The sequence below is a fragment of the Harpegnathos saltator genome, unplaced genomic scaffold, assembly GCF_003227715.2.
Source record: "Harpegnathos saltator strain DR-91 unplaced genomic scaffold, Hsal_v8.6 scaffold833, whole genome shotgun sequence".
NCBI lineage: Eukaryota > Metazoa > Arthropoda > Insecta > Hymenoptera > Formicidae > Harpegnathos > Harpegnathos saltator.
The window spans coordinates 210,256-225,682 of record NW_020230686.1 but is presented as its reverse complement, the minus strand read 5'-3'; the positions used below and the strand labels follow the sequence as shown (position 1 = coordinate 225,682).

Sequence of the window (15,427 nt, the reverse complement as noted above, 5' to 3'; positions counted from 1 at the left end):
CTCATCTTTATCAAAGAACGACTTTTACTAGGTAACGCTCAATGAGAAACTCGGATAATTTAAAGGCCGTTAAATTGAAATCTATTGTGTAGTGTGTGTATATATGAATTTGATTCGAATCCGAATACGACCTCTCTTCAGAGGGAAACGGAAATATCCGACACCCCGAGATATACCGTCTCATCGCCGGCGGCACGAGACGATTCTTTCTTCGCGAACGCGAACGCGAGTCGTCGAAAATCGCGTAGGTGAGCGATTACGACGAGCGCGACGTGAGGACGATAGGCCGGGTTCTATGATGATCCCGGCGCCGCGAGAAGTAGCGTTAATCGTTATACGAAAAAATCAGGCAAATTACACGCGCGATCAAGTCGGCCGAGTGTGCAGTCGCGTTCGGTTTGGAGACCGCAATTCACCGCAATACGTCGTTAAATGCTCACGCATCTCGAAAGTGTTTTGCCCGAAGAAATGAACTACAATGAAAATAAGGAAGTATGTAACGACGCGGTAGATTCGATGATTAATTAATTGACGACCGAGTCAATTGTATATATATATATATATATATATATGAGGAAGTCGTCGTAAGAATTAATTTTCCGCGTCACGGGACCAATTGGCCTTCCACCTTATCGACATACGAAAATTAATCGCCTTTTATGACCCTTCACTATTCAATCCCCCACAGCCCTTATCGCGTAACGTTTCCAATTGCCCATTTTGCGGATATTTCTGCTTCTGCTCTGAGAAGAAGTCGAATTCGGTCACGAGATTATATACAGTCTTATAGTTACCTGTATAAACTGTGCTGTGTAAACTTGAGCTTTGTATCGATGACTCCCGTTACCGCTGCGTTGACGCTTTTAGAATTTAGGCAGGAACAGAACAAGCAAAGAGTGGTAGCGCCTTGAGATGCTGTGAGATGTCGGAATTTCTCCCTCGTAAAGATGATATTTACAGATGATGGCCGTAAAGATGATATTTACAGATGATGGCCGTAAAGATGATATTTACAGATGATGGCCGTAAAGATGATATTTACAGATGATGGCCGTAAAGATGATATTTACAGATGATGCCCGTAAAGATGATATTTACAGATGATGGCCGTAAAGATGATAATTGTGGATGATGGCCGTTTATTTCCGGAACGGAGGCGAAGTCCCTGTAGACCCCGTAGGATGAATCTTGATATTATATTTCAGAGGATCGTTCCTCTGCTCTCAATTTCTCTGGTGATGAATAACCAGTGAATGATTCGTAACGTTGGCTCTCTCTCGCTTATGTCTCTTATCTCTCTGATAGCAACTTTCCCTATAGGACCGTTATGTGTCAGAGCAACAACCGTACTGGATGGTGACGTTCAGAGCAATGACGGCTCGCACGGCAGTTTGCACTATTTTATACCTGTTTGGATGACCCGCGCGGATTTTGGGACATGCGCGCGCTTCTCTGCCTTTACCACCCCCACGTATCATTTACGTTTCTCTTACCATGACTGGTTGCTTATCATGGGCTTCCCTTGTGATCCCGATATCTCCCCTCTTCCGACACCTCATCGTTGCCGTTTGCCCCTCCCGCTTGTCCTAGTTCTCCCACACTGTCCGTCATTTCGATTTCCTCCCTTTGGCCCTCCTCCCTTTTTACCACTGGTTTTGTGGTGGTTCTCTCCCTCTCCCTCTCCCTCTCCCTCTCTATCTCTCTCTCTCTCTCTCTCTCTCTCTCTCTCTCTCTCTCTCTCTCTCTCTCTCTCTCTCTCTCTCTGCCACTCCCCATATCTTTTCCTCTTGTCCTCTCTTCCTGTTTCTGTCTCTTTTTCTTATCCATCTCTTATCCATCTCTCAGCCATCGAGCGTGTGTGTGTTCTTCTAACTGTAGATTTCGAAATTGGATCTCGCGCGTTAAAAGCTGCACTAAAAAGATCACGTGTTTCTTGATATGATCTACTTTTATCTCCGTTCATTATCTCCGTTCCACTATCAACAAATAAATGCGTTCTCATTCCGACAACGTAGCCATTGTTATATTTTTAAGAAAAATCTATAACAGTTTGAAAAAGAACACATGAGCGTAAAGCGTCATAGCGACCCGCACAATTGCCGGAGCTTGCAACCCCGTACCCTCACCATCAGCGTTTCACTGGAGAGGATCACGAACGTACCGCACGCACGTACGCACGCGCGCGAATATAACCCCTCCAACTCTGCGCGGAATCCTTTAGACGATGTTACACCACTACCGGTGCCGCCAGATTTGACCATTATTGATTCATATCTCGAAAAATATTTAACGAGAAATAAAATTTTCTCATAACGTTCTGATAAGCTCTCGAGATAAATCACTAGAATATACGATGAAAAATTGGGCGTTCTATTTAAAAAATTCAATCTAAACTTGAGAGCTCCTCCAAGCTTATACTCAACATCAAATAAATATTAGCGTTCGATACATTCTTTAAAACTCTACAACTTTCGTACGAAACATTTTGTTGTAAAATGTCTTGTTTTTCGAGATATTTAACATTTCTGGTCCGATACGTTTGCCGCACTCTGTATTGTATTCCGCGGCCAGCTTAAAAAGTTATATCCAAATAGTTAAGGTGTACCGCGTGGAAGTTGCACGATCAGATTTACATCTCTTGTGTATGTGTGTGTGCGTGTCACAGCAGAGATAAGCAGCTACTTGTAGACCGTAGAGGGGAAGATTCAAATATCGAGTCAGTGTCCAGTCAGTGTATCCAGTCAGTAGAGTCAAAAAAATGGAAATTTCCATGTTCTTTTAATATAACATCTCAAGATTATTTCCTGAAAGTTTCATTGAAATCGCTTAAAAATTGACGGAAATTTCCATGTTCTTTTAATATAACATCTCAAGATTATTTCCTGAAAGTTTCATTGAAATCGCTTAAAAATTGACGGAGCTACGCTGCTTTAAAGAGGTTTGATTTAGCGACGCATTTAGCGCAGATAGCGCACAGCTGCTTTTAGACAGTCACGTCCCTTTTCCGGAGATTACGTCGGGTATTGAATGGTGAAATGTGCTTGTATTGTCGCATACGTAAGGTGCTAAACAATTGCCATTAGCAAACTGAAAGATTTTTTAAGACAACACTTCAGTGTAACACGCAACGTCGAGCAGTGAAGTTCGTTTATCTACGTCTTGACACTTTGCCGGCCGCTTACTTCTCGCATCGCCTTGCCGTCGGCGAATTTCGCGCGGGTTCTACTGCTCGCCGACGACGGTGATATTAAAGAATATCAAGAAAAGACAATCGGGATAGTTAAAACAGAAGCATAGTGGAAACATTGTCAGCCGCGCTGAACCGAAGTCACGCGTACATGACAGCGATCGATAGCCGTCGGCGAGCAAAAGTCACGCACGCGTACGTACACAGCGGCCGGCAAAGTATTAATATTTGCCAGTTTTCAATATCGTGGATTCAAAGTTACGTTCAAAGTTACGCGCGATGTAAGAATTCTAAACAGTATCAAAAATCGATGCCGAGAAAAGAAGCAGTATTTCAACCTTAAAACGTCGAAGAGCGACGAGAGCAGTTTTAATGCGTCTATGAAGAAACTGAAAATACAGAAAGAAATCCTCGTGCCGCGAGATAGCTTCATAGAGTATATAGAATTGTAAATTTTATTTGCAATTCTATACTCTAACAGTGTGTATGTGTTTTGATAATTGCTACATTTGTGAAGTGCAAAATTTGCAACAATGATGCGTGCAAACTGCAACACTGATGTGAAGTTTGAAACTGCAAATATAATAGATTTTCTGTTATAAATTCTGAGAAAACAAGCTTTTTCCGGCCTGCTGACTGGATATATATAACTCCTTAATCGTTCGTGCTCGCTCGGCTAAATGTGCTAAATAGAGTTGCATGCTCGACGATAAATAGGATACTTCGTTCTCTCGATCGGGCGTCTCTCCGCGGACGAGTTTATTCGTTCATGAGTCTTACATCCCGCCAGACCGGCCGATTGGCGGAGACGGCGTACTACGACGGGTTCGCTTCTATGGTGCATACATATATATATATATATATACGTGTGTGCACGCACACTTACACATGTACGTGTGAGAAGACCCTAGTATCGTTTTCGCGTTGGGGAGAGATTTTGTGGGGATGAAGCGATTACCGCAAAGCAACGGTAAGCCGAAGTTGCGGTCTGAGATATAATGGATGTGGTGAGTATTACGGCTTTCGAAAGTATGAATGTCGACACCCTCTCCCTCTTAGTCTTCGCCCTTTAGTTCAAACAAGCATCAAAGTAAAGAGTTACCCGTCGACGTTATTTCAGTAGAGAAATATCTGCGTATAAGCGCATTATTTTTTAAAAAGAATTTTGCGGAACGGAGCCGGTAGAATTTATGTAAAGAAAATAAATGATTTTCCCCCGCGGGAATCACTTTGATCTATATCTGGAGGTATTTACAGATATTTAAATCACCAAACAAGATCTACCGTCGTAGATCTTGTTTGGTGACATGTACTTGTGGCTTGCAGTCTCAACAAACAAACACGCGATTGAAGTTTTACGCGTCGGAGAAAATTAATTTTTCGCGAGATTTACACAGTCTTCGTTCAAACGTCTCTGGCTACTTCTAACCGCTCGCGTGAGTGAAGCTTTCAGTTTCCAAACATTATTTACAATAAGGGTCTCCAGGGGCCATTTGCGAGCGGTAGAACGAGGAAGAAGAACATGTCGAGCGCATAGTAAGTTAAGTAAAACGGTGAATGAAGCAGAAAGATGAACTGTGAAGGGAAAATAATTTATGAAGAACTGTCATGATTTAGTGAAAAGTTCTAAGAATATATGTTCTTCTTTTTGAGGAATCGTTTATCGGATCTTTACTCTCTGTTGTGCATAAAAAAAAAAATACCTTCTACGCATAAAACGCACTTTTTACATGAGATATTCACGGCGCGAGGGAGGCGCTCAACGCTCTCAAATCGCATTATCCCGCGACTGTGCAACGGTGCATCCATAATACGAGCGCGCGATTCGAACGAATTACAGTTATGGCCCCGAGGATTCGCGTATCCTCTATTCCCTTTGCCGCGCTTTGCTATTGATCTGTGGTGTTCCGCGGAGTCTGACAGCCGTGCGAGACGCCGCGAAGATTCGACCGGCCCGGCGGCAAACCTTGCCTCTCGCGAAACAATCAAGCGCAGGACGCGCATTTTAGTCCCGAGGAAATTAATTATCCGAGATAAAAGAAAGCAAAGAAGAATCATAGCACACGCGAAAACGAATTATCCGAGTTCTGCCGTACAGAAGCAGGTTACTGTTCTCGACCTCAAAAGCGGAAAGAAGCAATTATACAGTTTCCCTTCCTATTCGGATCTTGCCGCTGACAGAAAGAAGAGCGAAATCATCTAAAGATCCGCTGTCCGTAACGCGCGAGGAACCGTTCAAGGAGAAGTCCTCTCTCAGCCATTCTACCGAAACCGACGAGGAGAGGGAAATTTTCCTGCGCGAGCATCACCGATACGATGAGCGATACAAACAAATCCGAATAGAATAAGAGACAATACAGCTCCATTTACGCGTAGCGCAACTCTTCTCTAACTTTCCTCATTCTATTGATCTGCGCGGAGGAGGGAGGACAAGCGTAGCCACACAAATTCCGCGAGACTCGTTATTCATTATATTCCGCGGAAGATTAATATTTCCGCGGAGAATCAATATATCAATACTTCTTTATCTTTTGCGACCGAGGCGAGAGCGACGCAAGATTGGCTGCTGTCGATAATAAATGCCGATGATGGAAATGCCATGTAACGGCGCTAAGTCGAAGGAGCGAGCGGAATTCTTTAGAATAAATTACGCGTATTATGCGAGGGAACAGGGAACGGCGCGGATTCGTTATATCGGACGGAATAATCGGTTCTCCCTTCCGCCTTCAAACACAATTTAGATTAAGAATGAAAGAAACAGGGGATGAGGAAGCGAGACGCAAAGTCACAAAAGTCGGATTTGCGAAGTGACGAAACGTTAATCGATTCGCGCCGCATGGGGTCGGCCTGATTGCGAATTTGAGAGTCACGATTATTTTTCCAAGGCGCCTGCGGCCTTTCGTTTCTCGAATCGACGGTGAGAGAATAGACGAGACGTTCGACGCGATGACGGCAGGTAACAGAAACTCATCGCTCGTAAACGGTGTATTCGCCGAGAAATGGACCCCCGCTGACGGCCGCGGATGATAGCTACCGAGAGAAGATCGCTAACTTCGCTCCCGACGTCTCTCGATAGCGGGCTACACGCTCGTGAGCGCAGATTTTCAGATTACGATCGCGCGAAGATGCGCGTGATAAATGAAGACGCGAAGGCCTTCGGCAGGTTAACACATACTCGGGGAAAGGAGCGCGAGCCTCGTAAGCCTTATATCGATCGCGAAGTTAAAGTTAAAGTTAAAATTGCCGATTGTAAATCCTCGGATTTGCCTCCACTTAAGCATGAAATGAAGTTGGCCCCTTTTGTTTACTCACTTTATTCACATTTTGTACGAAGAGCCAAACAGTAAACAATAATAAGATTATTGATCCCTTGGGCTAAGTTTCGCGCACGTTTCCACTTTTCGATCATTCACTTTTCATTTAATTTTTCTTAATTACACCCCGAAGTATATATGTAAGAACGAGAGTGATAGCTGAAACGTACTGGGCTGGCGGGGGGATGAGAAAGATAAATTAGACGGAAAATTGACTTTATGTATCAATATCCCCTCTGTGATATTAACGCGGTCTCTCTGAATTGGCTCATACGTAATGGAAGTTTCATGCGTCTAACGGGTTTTTTCCTCTCTTAATCGAGATTTGTTCATTTCCCCGAAATAGAACGACATATCTTTCGGACTCGAGACAGAAAGAGATAGAGATAGAGAGATAGAGAGAGAGAGAGAGAGAGAGAGAGAGAGAGAGAGATAGAGAGAGAGAGAGAGAGAGAGAGAGAGAGAGAGAGAGAGAGAGAGAGAGAGAGCGTGGCGCGAAGCTACGGTTATTGATTATTTTGTCTCGACTTTTGTCGCGCTCGCGAAAGCGATGGTTGGCATCCATAGGTTCATGTTAGCGGGACATTAAATATTCAGCTAAGTTACGACGGATTCATACATGCGCCGCATCTCGTCTCGTTCCACCCTTACGTCGGATTATTCCAATTCCGCAGCGGACGTTGACGAATAATCAATTCGTGCCGGCATCATTAACCTACCTATCGACGTTCGTTGCTAGGCACGGACGCGTGTCCTCTCCCCCTTACAAAATATTGCGACGTTGGCAAACGTTGGCGAAAAATATGCGTGTCGAAAAGCTCACCGAAGCATGCTCCCGTTTGATCCGCGCAGAAACGAAGTGAGGCAATATACCGTGGAAATCGACGCGCGGAAGAAAATAAAATCTCATTCTCTTTTAAAACATTTCGTGTCGCGGACAGAGTCGAGAGAATTTTCATGATAATAAGTCGTCTGTTTACTCATCCCCAGTCAAGCATCCTTTTGTACATTATTATTTTGATCTCCAGCAAATTGAGTGAAATGAAATTGTGCAAGACGCGATGAAAGCATCTATGCTGATGAAACGAGTCTCTAGAGCGAATGATTTGTCGATTCTGTCTGTGATACAGTCATTTTCAAATCCTCTTCGGTAATGGATGCTCGATGATGCGTGGATGCAACAGTGCAACGTATATAATATGCAACGGATGTACAGGGGTATGTTGGCGCTGAAAATGAGCTGTTCTATTTGGATTTGTGATCTCGTGGGACATGTAAACGAGCTTTCCGTCGTTATTTGATGTACCGCTCCATTAAACGTGAAATTTAGCAACAAGTTACCTAATCTAATCGCGAGATCTGCTATGTACCAATAATATATATATACTGAATCAACGATAATGGAGATACGATAATGGAGCGTTCTCTTTGCAATTTCAGCAAATAAACTGGTCGATTTAATGCGTAAACACAAAGACTATCGGACGTTGTGCATCTGAAAGGTAGAACGGTGAGATATATGAGGAAGCGGGATTAAGAGGTTGCAAATATCTAGAAGGCCGATGAATAAGTGATATTTTGACATTTTATTCCTGCTAAACAGGTAGCAGAAATTACATAAAATTTTGTAATGATTATAAGCTTATGATATGCTTATGATAGGCTTATGATAGGCTTATGATAGGCTTATGATATAATGTTATTATGATAGACTTATAATATGATGATATGATTATGAACAGACTTATGATATGATGATATGATATGATGATATGATTACGAATAGACTTATGATATGATCTTATGATAGACTTATGATATGATCTTATGATAGACTTACGATATGATTATAATACGATAATAAAAAAAAAATATATATATATATATCATTAGAAAATTGCAATGGAAGAAAAATATGGGCGTCGGCACACGTCGAGGTTGAGAGAAAGGTTTTGCGGTGGACACTATCCCGCCTAAACGATCCATCTGAAACAAAAGAACCATATTTAAGCTAACATTTTAAGCAGTGATTTGTCGTTGACGTTCGCCGACATTTTATTTTGTCGTTTGTTATAAAATGGCGACGAGTTGAGATTGAGATTTCGAAAATTGCGAAAAATTTTCGTCTTTTTCATGTTATTTCTTTTTTTAATGAAGATCGATAAGAAAAGTGAGTTGAATCGTCAACCACAAAAGAAAGTTACTGTGAGTATTATGTAAAAATTTGAGAACGATCCATTGATTGGTTTTTGAGATATCGTTTTTGAAAATCGTGCTTCAAGAAAAATACGTTTAAAGTCTCAAGTTCAGTTTAATTATTATTAACAGTAGAATTTTGAAATTTACTTTTAGTCGGCAATTCCAGGGCCATATGAAATATCCACATCAGTAACAGCATCGCTCCATGAAGACTTCCATGTTGATCATATTGACGGCGAGCAATTCTTCTTATCGCCTCTTGCGTCCGCACTTCGGCCATATCGATGCTCTTTCCATATTCACGATATGCAGCACAATGATCACAATTGATATGATCAATATTTGCATTATTAATGTATCATTATAATAAATATGCGATAACACTTTCATTAAAAATATATGCAGCATATTGGAAACAATTTGTATAATATGTACACCACTATGCTGCACTATTGACGCTATGCGCCGCGTAATTTACCGGCCGCGTCAAATACCAGAATTCGAGTGCTCGATCCCGCTTTACTCAACGCTCTGTAACTTCGTAACATTTTTGCAGATATCGACATGAAATCTTCAGAATATATTCTCGAAACTTGAAGCTTTAAGAAAATGTAAGAAAAATGTAAAAAAGAAATCGATTTTTTTACCCTGCTAGGTGTATGTAACGCGAATCAGACAATCTGTACGTGTTGCGAGGATTAAAAGGAAGGAGCACACGCTTCTTAAAAAAAAATCTGAATATTCGTATCTTAAACACGAATAAAGATATCTATCGCGCCAGTCGTGTTCTTCCTTCGGTGGGACCGATCCGCCGCGCGCGGTCGGCGCAAAAAACACGGTAATTTTGTAATAAAATTACACGACTGTCGCGTATCGATATCGCACGACACATAAAACAGCGTCGAGCTCTAACGTATCACCTCCTCCCTAAAAATGCCTGAAAAATCCAAGCAATTTTTCAGCAATCGAAGGATTGAACACCCCTATAACGCCGCGTGCAGTTTCCTGTTTATCGGGTATCTTCGCTCTCTCCGCGCGCGTGTCCGCTCCATCTCTCAGTAAAAGAAAATATCCGCTGGCGCGTCGCGATTCTTTCACGCCACGTCCCGTCCTGTCTCATCCCGTCCGTCCCGTCCCGTCCTGTCCCGCCTCGCCCGGTCCGGTCTGGTCCGGTCTGGTCTGGTCGCCGAAAGAGATAGCGTCGTCGGGGCGCCGTGATGACGAGTCGCGGACGCGGCAACGCGTAATAAACTTTATTAATGACCGTTTCGCGCGCGACCGGGCGAGGACGCTCGCGGATAACGCGGACGAGAGACGGATGACGTCACTTGCCGGGACGTCCTACTCGCGCGCGCGGATACGGACAAGCGCGAGAGGCCGAAGATTTTCCTCGGCGCGCACGCACGCACGCACTTACACGCGACGCGCGAACAGCTCCGGCCGAAGGTACCGTGAGACACGCGGCGGAAGGGGAATCGATGCAGAAGTGAATGAATGCGGCGAAGCGTGGGCGAGCAGTGGTTCTCCGGTTTCATCTTCTTGGTTCGCGTCTGTCGCGGCAAGGGCCGATCACGGCGCGATGGGCCGTGAAAGTATTCCCCGAATCCTTCGTAGCTCGGACTGAATCGGGCCGAGTTGCATACAACGACCGCGCGAAGTAGGAGCCTCGCGAATTTAGAAAATCTAGACGCGTCACGTCGCTCGCGCTGAGTTATTCGTAGTCGCGGTACTAAGAACGACAGAGAGAGAGAGAGAGAGACAACGCCTAGCCCGATCGCCATCACGCCCTTTCGCGCCGCGCGTCGCGCAAATTTTCCCTCCCTCCTGCTCATCGACATTATTTCTCGGAAAGTCCTCGCGACGATGTAGAGTCTCGCGATTTCTCTCTCGATGATCGGTCTGGTTTTAACATACATTCACAGTCGCTGCCGTGTCATTATTCTGCGCCGGAATCTTTTCTTGAAGAAGTAGCTCTCGATCGTCACAATAGAATCGCATGAAGAAGCAAATGGACGGATGGATTTACGGATGGATGTCCGAGGTGGACGACTGTATTTTTAGCTACCGTCAGCGCGCCGACAGCGGTCGGAAATTAACCCAAGATGAGCGCCGAAGGGAAATCGACGCCAGGTCGGTGCCGATATCACGCTGATCTTTCGCGCGCGAGCATGAGAGAGAACACGAAGCCGGTGCCTGGCGCCGCGAGAATGCGACAGGATCTCGCGGCCGCGGCTTCAAGAGGAGAGACGCAGCATGCACGCGACCGCTCGACCGGCACCACCGGAATAGTACCGGACCGCCATCTCCGCTTCGTCGGCTAGACGACACGGCGCTTGATTCATTCATGAAAAACACGAGGCTTTATCCCAATTAACACGAGTCTCCACTCAATTCATGCGGCCGCGTCGACGGTCATTAATTTCCCGCGGTGACTACTTGACCGCTTCGTCGATACGAGCGTTGCACGCGGCGCGCCTCGCGCGAAGGAACGGCAAGACGAGCGGACGGACGAACGGATGGACGGTGGAATCGCGAGGAAGGAGCCTGTGGACCCGACACCGCACGCAGAGCCTTTCTCTTGATCTATGTTGCTATCCTCTATCCGCCTGGCAAGCGCCAGCAATATCCGGACTACAGCTACGAGCGTCGTACGTTATGCGACGCTCGTACATCCGACGGTGTTTGGAAGCGGCAAGCTGAGATCCGCCGCGCTGATAAGGACGGCGCCCCCTCCCACCGATATCCCTCTCCGCCTCGCGCGTTCTTTTGTACTTGGTCCTTTGCGGATTTCTTCTCGGGGCGAGTCGCTGAAGTTTGTTAGGCTTGTTAGGAGGCAGTTCGTCAGAAGCAAACGTGTTGACAAGGAGCTCACGAATATTCCCCCGCCCCTCGTCCCGGCCTTTCATCTCACGTACTTTTTCGCCCGCCCGTCATTCTTTTACTTTTCCACACCGAGTAGCTCCAATAACGCTCTCGTTATTCGCGGATTGCCCCTACGCGCACATTTTATTTATACGACATTATAGATTTCTTCATAATGTTTGATGGCTACAATCCGGCGGTAATGAGAGCAATAATCCCGCCGATATATATTCCTCTCACTTTTTCGCGCTCTCTTTCTTACGCGGCGGAAGTTTTTTTCCCTGCGCGGATTCCCTTTGCGCTTCTCTCTCTACGCTGTTTATTGATCGTCATCGTCTGTGCACAGTATCGAATATAAAATTTCGCGAATTTTCCCATGCTGCCCATTTTCGTACGTGCTTTGATTTAATACAGCCGACGGTCGGTCGGACGGTGGTCGAGGGCCGACGACTGACTGCGCCCGTCACGTATGTGAATTTGTCCTTTATTGACACAACTGTCGTGTTGCTGCGTAGTTTACGATAACAAAGAGCTACATTAACTCAAATCGCCACGGGAACTCGTGCGCGACGAAAACGTGCAAATTCATGATTGTAATTGCCAATCAACGACGAGCTTTCGAAATGTCGGACATTTGTGTTTACCGATCACCGCGGCCCTCGAAATACCCAACAGCGTCCCCTCACGCGAATTGTGTTCTCTTAACCCTTAAAAGCTACCGAGGATAAAATTTCACCCCACTTTGTTTCGTACTTCTTAAATTATCCGCTGCAAATAATTTTTCCATTTTTCGTCTAATATTCAATAATATTAAAATATTGAATTGCATTCGTTTGACTTTTTCCGCATTTCTAAGATAAGAAGTATGATTTTCTTTTATGTATTATAACTTTGATGAGTCAAGATCAAAGTTTCCGCTACATCCTCACTCGCGGCTGTTTGTTATCTCGAGCGCAGAGATCCTCCTCGATGAGCGACCCTTCATCCCCTTGATCCTTCCCTTTTTTCTCGCTATTATTCTTCTCGAGTCGCTTTCGCACACACGTTCATATCAATTATATGTTCTGTTATAACGTTCGACAGTTGCAATCCGATTGTAATAGAAATGTCGGTGAGCCCGCCGATGCTCCTCCCACTTTTTCGCGCTCTCTTTTATGTTACCGAGTAATCCATTACGACTTATGAGCGCGGATTGTTTTGCAGGCTAAACGATCTGCTGCGTAATCGCTCCTCTAATTGTCGTCGCGAATAGCGCTTTCGTATCTGACGCTCCGACGCCCTCCGGGGTGCATATTTTGTTGCCCTCCCCCATATGTATTTATCCGCATGCAGCGACACTTCTCATTTCAATAAACGCTCATTCGCGATGCTATCGCTTCGTTTCTCCGGGCTACATTTAACACATCCGACGCGCGGTGCCCGGGTCAGCGCATGCACGTGGCAGTTTGTCGCGCACGGTGTGATGTGCGCAACCACTTGTCGCGTTTTCGACGGCGAGTCGTGGAATCCGGCCTTGGGTTGGCGAGATAAGAAAGGAGGCGGCGATAACCTCGGCTATGCGCGCGCGCCTTGTTGCATTTCTCGTCGGCTGGGAGTGGTTACTCCTTCTCCTTTCTCCGTCATAGGTATCGCCGCACTAGCATTTTTCTCCCTCCAGTGTATTTTTCTCCGCGAATCGATCGCTGCTGCACCGTCGCAGTGCAGCGCGTCGCGTCGCAAACCGGTCCACTTAGGCCGCGTATAGTGGCATCGATTGAGAATACTCTTCGCTACCGCCGATCTTGAGAGAGACCACGAGAGAGACCACGATGGGCTAGAGGAGGGGCAGGGACAGAGAGAAGCCACCCCGCGATTCCATGTGCCGGCACAAGCGCGAGAACGCGAGAGTCGGGCGTTTGTTACGTATGATCAAACATTTGCCTTTAATTGGCTGACGTTATAACGCATCGGTCCAATTAGGGGCCGGATAGAATAAATCGTTTAATCGAAGACGGAGTGATTTACATTCTTCTTGTAGCTCGGAGGGTCGCGTGTACGTGCGCGCGCGCGCCTTCCGTAATCTTCCTTCCCGCCCTGGGAAATTATCGCGGATGCGCTTGAAGAAGCGCAGCTCGCCCCCTTCGACCGCTCGCCGGCTCGAAGAGAGCGGTTACGTCGCGGTCGACGTTCGCTTTTTTCTCGCGGGATCGCGAGATCGTGTCATATCCCCGAGAGCGAGAGAGGAAGAGCACCGATGATGGAGTATTAAGTGAAGGCTTATCAAATAGCGGTTTGTTATTAGAGGGATCGTGTTTCGCATAGACAGACGCGGCTTATTAAGGCAAAACTATACGCTAAAGATTGGGGTATCTGCGTTAAACATTCCTGCCCTAAATCCAACAATGCAAGGCACGAGCGATATGGGGAAGATCAAAGGCACTGCAAGATCTCCTGTGAGAAAATCGTGATCGCGTTCTCGATATAATTTTCATAAGATTCCCCGGATGGTTCGCCGCCGCGTCGTGAAAGTCGTCGGACTTAGAAAGCACGGTCGCCGTTGGCTTAGCCCGTCCTTATGTACGTCATCATCACCGTCGGCGTCGTCGTTAATATTTGGCGACGGCGGCGGTGGTTGCGCAACAGCGAGCGGATACTCGGAGAAAACGCTCGCGCGCGCGCGCGCGTTCGAGCTTCGTCCGAACATCGTTGCGAGCTCCTCTCGCTCGGACCCGCTTCGTAAAGTCGTCCCATCGTAAGAAGCATGCGCCGAAAGAAACGTGCTCGCACTTGTTGCGTCGCGATAATTTCACTAGTAGTTCCCCGAGAAGAAAACCTGACGCAGCGTCCGCTTCCTTTTCCCTCCGCGCGATGTCTGCGCGACGTTTATTCCAACGAGGAGGACCTCCTCCCTCCCTTTCGATCTCCTCTGGCCGCCCGGCGAGACGCGCGCGCGAGCGAGCAGTGTTTCTCTCACTTGTGCTAGTTCCCAGGATAAAGCGTCTTGACTGATTCCCCTTTGTATCCACGCGAGTCTGTTGCGCCGCGATTCCGCTGAGCTTATCGTTGTGCAAACACGGCGGAGCGATGACAAGGCACGAGAGCGAGCTAACGAGCGATTTGCCCGATGGCGCAACTCAACGAGTGCTGCGCGATGTTCCTTGGCTGACGCTAACTCGCGTCGTCTCTTCCACTGCGCGCGACTTTTTCCACTGCCGGCTTGCCGACGCGAAGTGAGCGCGCGAATTCACATTTAAGGACGATTTCGTATCAATAGTCGCAGCGAATTGTAATCAGCGGGCGTTTCGGCACACCGCGGCGCACGAGATGGCTGACGTTTCGTCCTTCGATATTCAATAAGAAATACGCGCGTGCATTGAGCTAATATTGTTTTGCTACTTCCTCGTGTAGATTTCTCCTCTTTCGATTTGGCGTATAAAATGTCGTTAAAAATTGGCTAGACTGAAGCTACAGTAAAGTATGTGCATCTTCCGAAAGTTTGGAAAATTATCCAATCATGCGATTACAATTCAAACAAATGTGAAAGTTTTGTCTCTCCTTTCAACAGGAGGTTTGTTAATTCCTTTTTCATATCGCACTGCTATTTGCGGTATTTCTTCATCTTGTGAATTTAATTGCCGTAGTGTTCAACGTGACATAAGCTTTATCACATGCTAAACAATTTATTCCGATTTTGGAAAGGGCATATTTTAAGACCATAAGATATTCTAGATGTACAAAACTATGTTATTATTTTCAAGAGTAGTTATTGCGGGCTGCGAGCGAGACATGAATAAAAGCAAACGATGGAATAGGTAAATCTAAAAGCGCACAAGCCGATTCCGAGTAACAAAAATAAGACTTGGAAGTCAATGAGGCGAGAATGAGA

At 45.9% G+C, this 15,427-nt stretch overlaps 1 protein-coding gene and 1 long non-coding RNA gene across 5 annotated transcripts in view; one reads left to right on the top strand and one right to left on the bottom strand.

The window, feature by feature from the left end:
- Nucleotides 1–15,427, top strand: part of LOC112590482 (uncharacterized) — a 94,643-nt gene that overhangs the window by 30,095 nt on the left and 49,121 nt on the right. The gene's annotated exons all lie outside the window — the stretch shown is intronic.
- LOC105186583 (uncharacterized) overlaps nt 8,069–15,427 on the bottom strand; it is a 31,657-nt gene continuing 24,298 nt past the window's right edge. For both annotated transcript variants that reach the window (XR_002162889.2, XR_002162888.2), the window contains 2 exons: nt 8,848–8,989; nt 8,069–8,487 (listed from right to left, as the gene is read on the bottom strand). This is a non-coding gene — a long non-coding RNA (uncharacterized LOC105186583). The remainder of the gene's footprint in view (nt 8,488–8,847; nt 8,990–15,427) is intronic.